This window comes from Ptychodera flava, chromosome 9 (genome assembly GCF_041260155.1).
Source record: "Ptychodera flava strain L36383 chromosome 9, AS_Pfla_20210202, whole genome shotgun sequence".
In the NCBI taxonomy this organism is placed as follows: domain Eukaryota; kingdom Metazoa; phylum Hemichordata; class Enteropneusta; family Ptychoderidae; genus Ptychodera; species Ptychodera flava.
In genome coordinates this window covers 7,005,757-7,013,346 of record NC_091936.1, presented here as the reverse complement: position 1 = coordinate 7,013,346, position 7,590 = coordinate 7,005,757, and the positions used below count along the sequence as shown (strand labels likewise).

Below are 7,590 nucleotides of genomic sequence, written 5' to 3'. Positions count from 1 at the left end.
GAAGACGCAGAAGATGAAGAAAATGAAAACCCCACCATTAAACCCAGGCTGAGACATATATACAACAATCTCAAGATACTGACATCAAAAGAAACTGTACACCCAGTATCAGAAGAAACAGCACTAGAAAAAGCTCCCAAAGAAAGAGAAAAAGCACCCCAAGAAACAGAGAAAGCATCCCAAGAAACAGGAAAAGCACCCCAAGAAACAGAAAAAGCACCCCAAGACACAGAGAAAGCATCCCAAGACACAGAAAAAGCACCACAAACATCACAAACATACAAGAAGCCATACTGATATTGCATTTTTTGTGAGAAAGTAAAATCCAAACTATCTGCACACATAAAAGAGAAACACAAAAATGAAGAAAGGGTGACAAGGGCGCTTGCACTCCCAAAGAAAGAGCGTGATATTGAATTCCAAAAAATGAAGAAGGAAGGTATAAAACAACAAAACATAAGGAAAGCAAGAGATGATGAACCCACATTTTCTTGTGAAAGACTTTCTATATTCAAGGATTCTTCAATAGTGATGTGTAGTTTATGCTCCGGGTTTTATGCAAGAAGGTATATCAGTCGTCACAAAAAAATCTGTCACACTCACACTCTGAAGCTGCTTTTGCTGGACCTGCAATCCCCGCAACCTTGCTGAAACATCCAGAACACTTTGAGAAAGATACTGAATGATTTTGCCATAGACGTTCTGTCCAGATTCCGTGAAACTTTGTAGCTGTGTAGAACAAGCTGTATAGAACAGACCCTGTGCTAATAAGTATTGGCAAGAGATTATGGCATAAAGAAAGAAGAAAGCAAGACAAACGAGCTGAAGTCAGAAAGTCTGTCATGTCTGATATGAGACGACTGGCAAATCTGTACATCAGAGTTCAGGAGGCAGAAAAATCTTTAGGTGAGCTACCATCAAAGGAAGGAAATGTAGGTGATTTATTCAAGAGAAATAACTTTCGGCATCTGGAAGAGGCGATTGATACATACACAACAACAAACACAGCACCATTATCATCATCAGCTTCACCTGAAAGTGCTGTCAAGCCAGGTCTCAAATTAGGAATCTACTATTTACTTAAAACTGCAAGCAAGATTCTCAAAGGTCTGTACCTGTGTGAGGCAGACACTACAGGAGATGCCCATGCAGAAGATATTGACAAATTTCTAGCTGTATTGCATCTAAATTCAGACATGATATTTGGTGATGCAACCTATGCATTAAACCAATCAAGAGAGAAGAAACTGAGAAGGCCTGAGGCACAACCCACAGAGACAGATATTAAGAAGATAAAAGAATATACTGTAAGCCGAATGACAGAACTTGTACGTGATGCATATAGTTTTGTTGATGTTCACAGGTTTACTGAACTTCTAGACCTAGTTATTGCCCGACTAACTTTGTTCAATGCGAGAAGAGGTGGTGAACCAAGTAGACTGATGATTCAAGACTGGGTCGATGCTGACAAGGGAGCATGGCTTGATAAATTACAAATGCAAGGACTTGACCCCCTTGATAAGGCTTTGGCAGGTGACCTAAAAGTGTCTTACCAAAGTGGCAAAGGTGTCAATTAGCATATGGTCCCAATCCTGTTCCCTCGTGACACACATGAAGCTTTGCGGTTGCTTACTGATAAGGCAAGAAGGAAAGATGCAGGTATTGCTGACAGTAACAAGTTTCTTTTCCCAAGTACAGGGCAGTCTAACAATCATATGTCTGGCTGGCATGCTCTCAACAATGTGTGCATGTGAACAGTTGCAGTTAGAAAACCGACAAAATATTACTGCTACAAAAAAACGCCACTTTGTAAGCACTAAGTTTTCTCTCATGGATGTACCGGTACCAAACCAAGACATGGCTTACATATACAAGCATTTAGAACACAGTGAAGAAATTAACAGACATATTTACCAAGCACCACTTGCAATCAAAGCAATTACAGTTGTGGGAAAGAGACTGATCAGCATGGATAAAGGTACGTACACTGTACATAATTACGTTATCTACTTTATATCTCTTTAAATGCCTGCCCAAGGGTTGACCACTTTTTACCAAAATTTTGATGATGCCTGAGCCGAAGATAGTAACTGCAAGGTCAGGGAAAACAAACTATAAAGTACACAGAACAAACTGGAAAGCCTGTGTTTGGATAAATTTTGAAAGCATAGACTTTATGAATATCGAATAGGTTGAGATTTGCACATATGTATTGGTATGTAAATAACTATATGATGTACTGTCATGTACATTTGTCTATGTTATTTTGACTTGTAAAATAATTTACTTTCATTTTAGCCACTGAAGACTCAGCTCAAATTGTAGCCACTGCAGATTCGGCTCAAATTGTAGCCACTGAAGACTCGGCTCAAAGTATGTCTGGAGTTGATGGTAAGTAAACTATTCACTATTTGTACTTCAGCCTTGATTACATGCACAGCAAATACTTTATAAGTCCAGTTTACATGCACCATTCTTACGTGTAACCTCTTGACCTGTGCCATGTGCCAGAGTCAAATCTAAATGCCTTCCGTAAGCTAAATATCTCATTAAGACATAAATCTGAATCTGAATCTTCTGTCAGGTTCACAATACAGTATGCACGAACTGTGCCTAATTAGTGATAGTGATAGCCCTCCACGACACTCTCTGGAGAGTGAAATTCAAACATAGCATCTGTATCCGAATCAGCTAAAATTCAGATCCAAACAAAGTACTGTCATGTACATTTGTCCACAGTCCCTCCACAAACGGTCGGGAAACGAAGTGCTTTCTATTGTCAGGATGCGCGTTACGCTTCCTGTCGAGTTTATCAGCGTAAAAAAGAATTATCTACTTTGGGCGGAAGCGTACCGCCTTGGTTTTGCTTGATTAGCATACGATGATGTCATCTTAACTGGTTCTGCGCATGTGCAAAGTGTTGACATTCCTGCCGTCCATCGGAAGACATCTAAGCTGTCTAAGACAAGTTCACGAAAAAAACGAGTTGATTTTTTTCAGATTTTCGCCATTTTTCTATTATTTCATCATTTCTTGATATAATCGTTAACCACCCTTCAAAATTTATCCTTTCTTGACTTGGTAGCGGTATTTTCACATCGAGCGGGTTCAATCTAGGATCGGCACTTGTATGGTTTCGTTTTTCTTGCGAGACAGGCAAAATCTAAACAAAAGTCTGTGAACATTATTTTTGCAAAATTTCGCGGAAAATTAAAAAAATCAAAACGTCACAGTATTTTTAATGTTATGACCTCACTAAGGTCATCCTAGGGACATGTAAACCAAATATTGAAGCTGTCTGACCAGCGGTTTTGAAAAAACAAGCGACTCAACAGTTGACAGAGCTCTGCTGTGTTATATAGAGAATAACCTTTTGTGACACATGTATTGATGAAGAAGGTGGATATCTTTGATAGCTCATTTCAGGATTGCCTGACCAAAAATGGAAAAAAATTCCGTAAAAATACAGATTTGCATATTTCATCAGACTATATTAGTGTATAATAGCAAATAAATGAGAGTTAATTACATTCTAATCAAAGTAAACAAGACTTGCTTAAATCAAGATTTACGTCATAAAAAATGAAGGGACGTGTCATCAACTAGGTCATTTCAACATGCGATGGTTGACAATATGTGAATGGAAAACCCGATAGTAAGTTCATCTACCTGTAGTATTAATAGATTAAAGTAAAATCTTGAAAATAATATCAAAAGTTGAAGCTTAAATGGGCTTTAAGTACATATCTGCCATTTGTTTACAGGATATTCAAGCATGGCAACAAAAAATAACACAGTTACTGCTATAAAGTCAACAATGCGCAACAGGATATCAACTATAAACAGTCTACATCGTAGAGGGACAAAAGGTAGCAATCCTCCCAAGAAAAGAAACCTTTATCCTGATCCAATGGACATAAACTCTGGTCCAGAGCCAATGAACACAAGCTCTGGTAAGCACAAGCCCCTGCTGAAGTATTACACCCTGCTGTACTTACAGGAGATGATCAAAATTGCTGTAGCATTTTGTATAAGGCCCTACCATAGTTTTGTTAGCTCCCATGTTGCCACACAATAAAAATCTTTCAAGCTGTAAAACCCATCACTGCCAAAAATATTTTCTCATTACTAGAAAAGAAATCTTATATCAAGAAAAATTATCTTGAATCAAGAAATTTTATCTTGGGAGTATACCTAGAAAATATAACTTGTTTCTGCACATGGTTTATATCTTGAAATGAGAAAAAAATTTCCTAAATCAAGAAAACTTTATATCTTGAACCAAGAAAATGTTTCCTAGATCAAGTAACAGTATATCTTGAAACAAGAAAATTTTTCCTGAATCGAGAAATCTACATATCGTGAAACTAGAAAACTTCTTAAATCAAGATAAATACAAATCTTGAGCTAATAAAAAAACGGTTTCTTACATCAAGTTAATTTATTTCTCAGATAATTTTTTCACTTTTCTCAATTCAAGTTTTTTTCTTATTTTAAGAAAAGACAAGAAAACATAAAACTCAATTCAAGAATTTTATTTTCTTAATATCCCCATCTGAGCAAGATAAAAATTCTTACTCCAAATTTTACAAATTTTAGTAAACTTCTCAAAACAAGATTTTTCATAATTTAAGATTTGCCATTTTTTCTAAAAACAAGAAATTTGGGAGTATAGCTAGAAATAACATCTTGTATGGAAATATTTCTTGTTTTCAGCTGAAAATAAGATATTCCAAAATCTAGAAAACAAGAAAATTAAAATGGTACAGGTTTCTTAAAATTGAAAATAAGTTCAAACAGATTTCTTACATCAAGAATCTTTAAACTAATCTTTTTAATTATTTCAAGAAAGGTGTACAGTGTTAAGGACATCTTAGATTAAGAAAACATCTTGTTTTTGAAAAATTCTAAGAATAGACAAGAAAATTAACATTGACACAATTTCTTCTTTTAATAACATGATGACCTTTGGTACATCCTATGGCCTACTATGGCCTTTTATTGAGCCGAACAAAAAAAAATGGGCTGAACAAAAAAAATTGTGCTGTTCCGATACCCTGCCTACCCCATTTTTACCGTGACCTGCCAACCCTAAACTTTTTACAGCTACGTAAACACGGAAGTAAAAAAGAAAGAAAAAAACCCGTAAAATCACATGATCGTCATTTGGCATTTGATTTTTGCTTGAACAAGGATGTCTTTTAGGTTTTTTTCCTTTTAGTGTATGATACATGCATGTATGAAAACTTTCAGGTACACTTGTACAGTCTCTTAAATATTGAAATGAAGCACACTTATTGCTTTTCTATTATCTCTAGGGTCCAACACTGTATACTGTTCCCAGTCAAGATAGCAAGTTCAACTCAGTATCTCCAGATGACATGAAATGTGCGGCATCAAGCAAAACAAATTATGAAAGTGTAAGTACTTATCATTTAAAGGTATAAACATATACAAATCGGGTCCCAGACACTGGAAATCCATATACCAACATTAAGTGATATCCAGACTCTTCCCAGATTGTCATCATGATATTATACATACCTGTTGAACCTTTTGTCATGAAAGAGTACATTGCACTGACTGCAGAAAATAGTGTCTCTTATATGTATGTGTGATATTTTAATATTCAACATGTGACTATATGTAAATTTGTATTTTATATTCTCTATATACAGACAATGATAGAACTGGTACCTGGCAGCAATGTACATGTGCAGTGTGTAGTCTTAAATGGACTATTAGCTGAATGCCATAAAGATTCTATTGGTTATTATGTATACTGAGGTATGATGTGAACAATTTATAATAATTTACAGTATTTACCAAAACTCTTGTCACATATTTATACAAACCCCACAAAAAGTGAGAAACAGCTGCTTACTTACTACGGTTTTAATGCTTAAAACAACATCTCTTGCAAAATTTTCAGATGATAATAGAATATTTTGTCTTTTTGTAACTTTTTCATGATATTTATACTGGTCTATTTTTTTACAAATTTACTTGTGACTTCAAACTTACATTTTCATAAACTTGTGACAAAAATGCAATATTTTAAGGTGATCTTTGTATTTCATAGAATAATTTTTCTCATCGTAACTTTTTCATGATATTTGTAGTCAACTTTTTAAAAATTTACTTGTGACTTTAACGTTACACTTTCATGAACTTGTGAGAAATATATTTCAAGGTGATCTTTGTATTTCATTGAACGCAAATTTATCATACCAAAATACGAGGGGCTAACTAAACTAAACTTTTGTTATGAAAACTAACCGAATTAGACACAATATCACTTAATTTGAATGCTAAGTCAATAATGAACACAAACATGGCAAAATATTCACATAACTTGAAATATTTTTATTAAAATTCATTTAGTTACTAAAATCAGTAGTAATTAGTATTCAAGTCATAAAATTGTGAACATAATGTACCAGTAATAAAGGTCTGATTGAAATTATAATGTATAGAGAAGCATAAACTGTAACTCAGTCTCATCACTCTTCTCGCTTCAGCTTTCTTCCTCTTTCTATTTCAGTTAGAGTGAAAATGCCGATAACACCTTACAAAACACAAATTATTTTTTTTCGCAGAGGTAAATGTGAAAACAGATGATATTATTTTCTTGGTTACCTCCAGTCGGTTCCTAAATGAACCAGTTGTTGCACCAGGATAAGAACTGAATGGCAAACGACTTAAAGGTTTGGTTGGCCAAGGAAGGCTGTATGTCCAAGTGAAAGGTTTTAAGGTATCAATTATTTTAACTTGCTGTCTTTATCAGTTTACATGGTCTTGAAGTGAGTTCTCAGACATCAACTTTGACCTTATAACATTAATGCACCAGTCTGTACACCAGCATTTCAGTCATGTGATCTAATCATCAGAATCCATCAGGAATTATCCACTTTATCCTTTATCTCAAAAAAGCAAAACCATAAATTTTTAAAGTCAGCGTTTCAATATGCACACCCAGGGGTCTATAAAGATTTCATTATTCCATGAAAGAATTTAAGAATTATATTTAATGCACCAGCGTTAGAACATTACACATTTGTACAATATTGTTCTCGTTGACATTTTTATTTAACACAAAATAACAGCTTCACATCATCAACAGAGACTAAGAAAAACATAAAATAAGATGCTATCTGTTAAATACTCTTTCTTCCAAAAATGCAGGATCAAGTGACAGTGATCTTCAAGATATAAGTGAATTCCCAGAAAAAAGCCTAGCTTGTTCAAATAACAAGAGTCCTAACCATGATGACACTAATTCTTCATGTACTGGTACACAATATCATTCCACAACTGACCACTAGTGGTGCTATTCCTGCTTTGCAATCTACAAAAAGTGGTTCCTTGCCACCCATACAAGACACTTTAACCCTTTCACCACCATGGTTTGTCCCAAATCCATTGTTTTCTATGGTAAAGTTGGACCTGTATACAGGGAACTGGGGGTGAAAGGGTTAAAGTAGTACCAGTCCAAATGCAGTCAGTGATGGAGTGATGATGTCTTCTGACACACATGCTGGGCCATCTGTTGCATCATTTGACAGTACTGAGCACATGGAATGTAGCACC

At 35.2% G+C, this 7,590-nt stretch overlaps 1 long non-coding RNA gene across 1 annotated transcript; it reads left to right on the top strand.

Moving 5' to 3' along the window:
- The first annotated feature begins 5,167 nt into the window (after positions 1-5,167).
- Positions 5,168-7,384, top strand: LOC139139575 (uncharacterized). Its single transcript, XR_011553813.1, has 4 exons — positions 5,168-5,420; positions 5,679-5,787; positions 6,600-6,754; positions 7,186-7,384. It is a non-coding gene; the product is annotated as an uncharacterized lncRNA (long non-coding RNA).
- Positions 7,385-7,590: the final 206 nt, after the last annotated feature.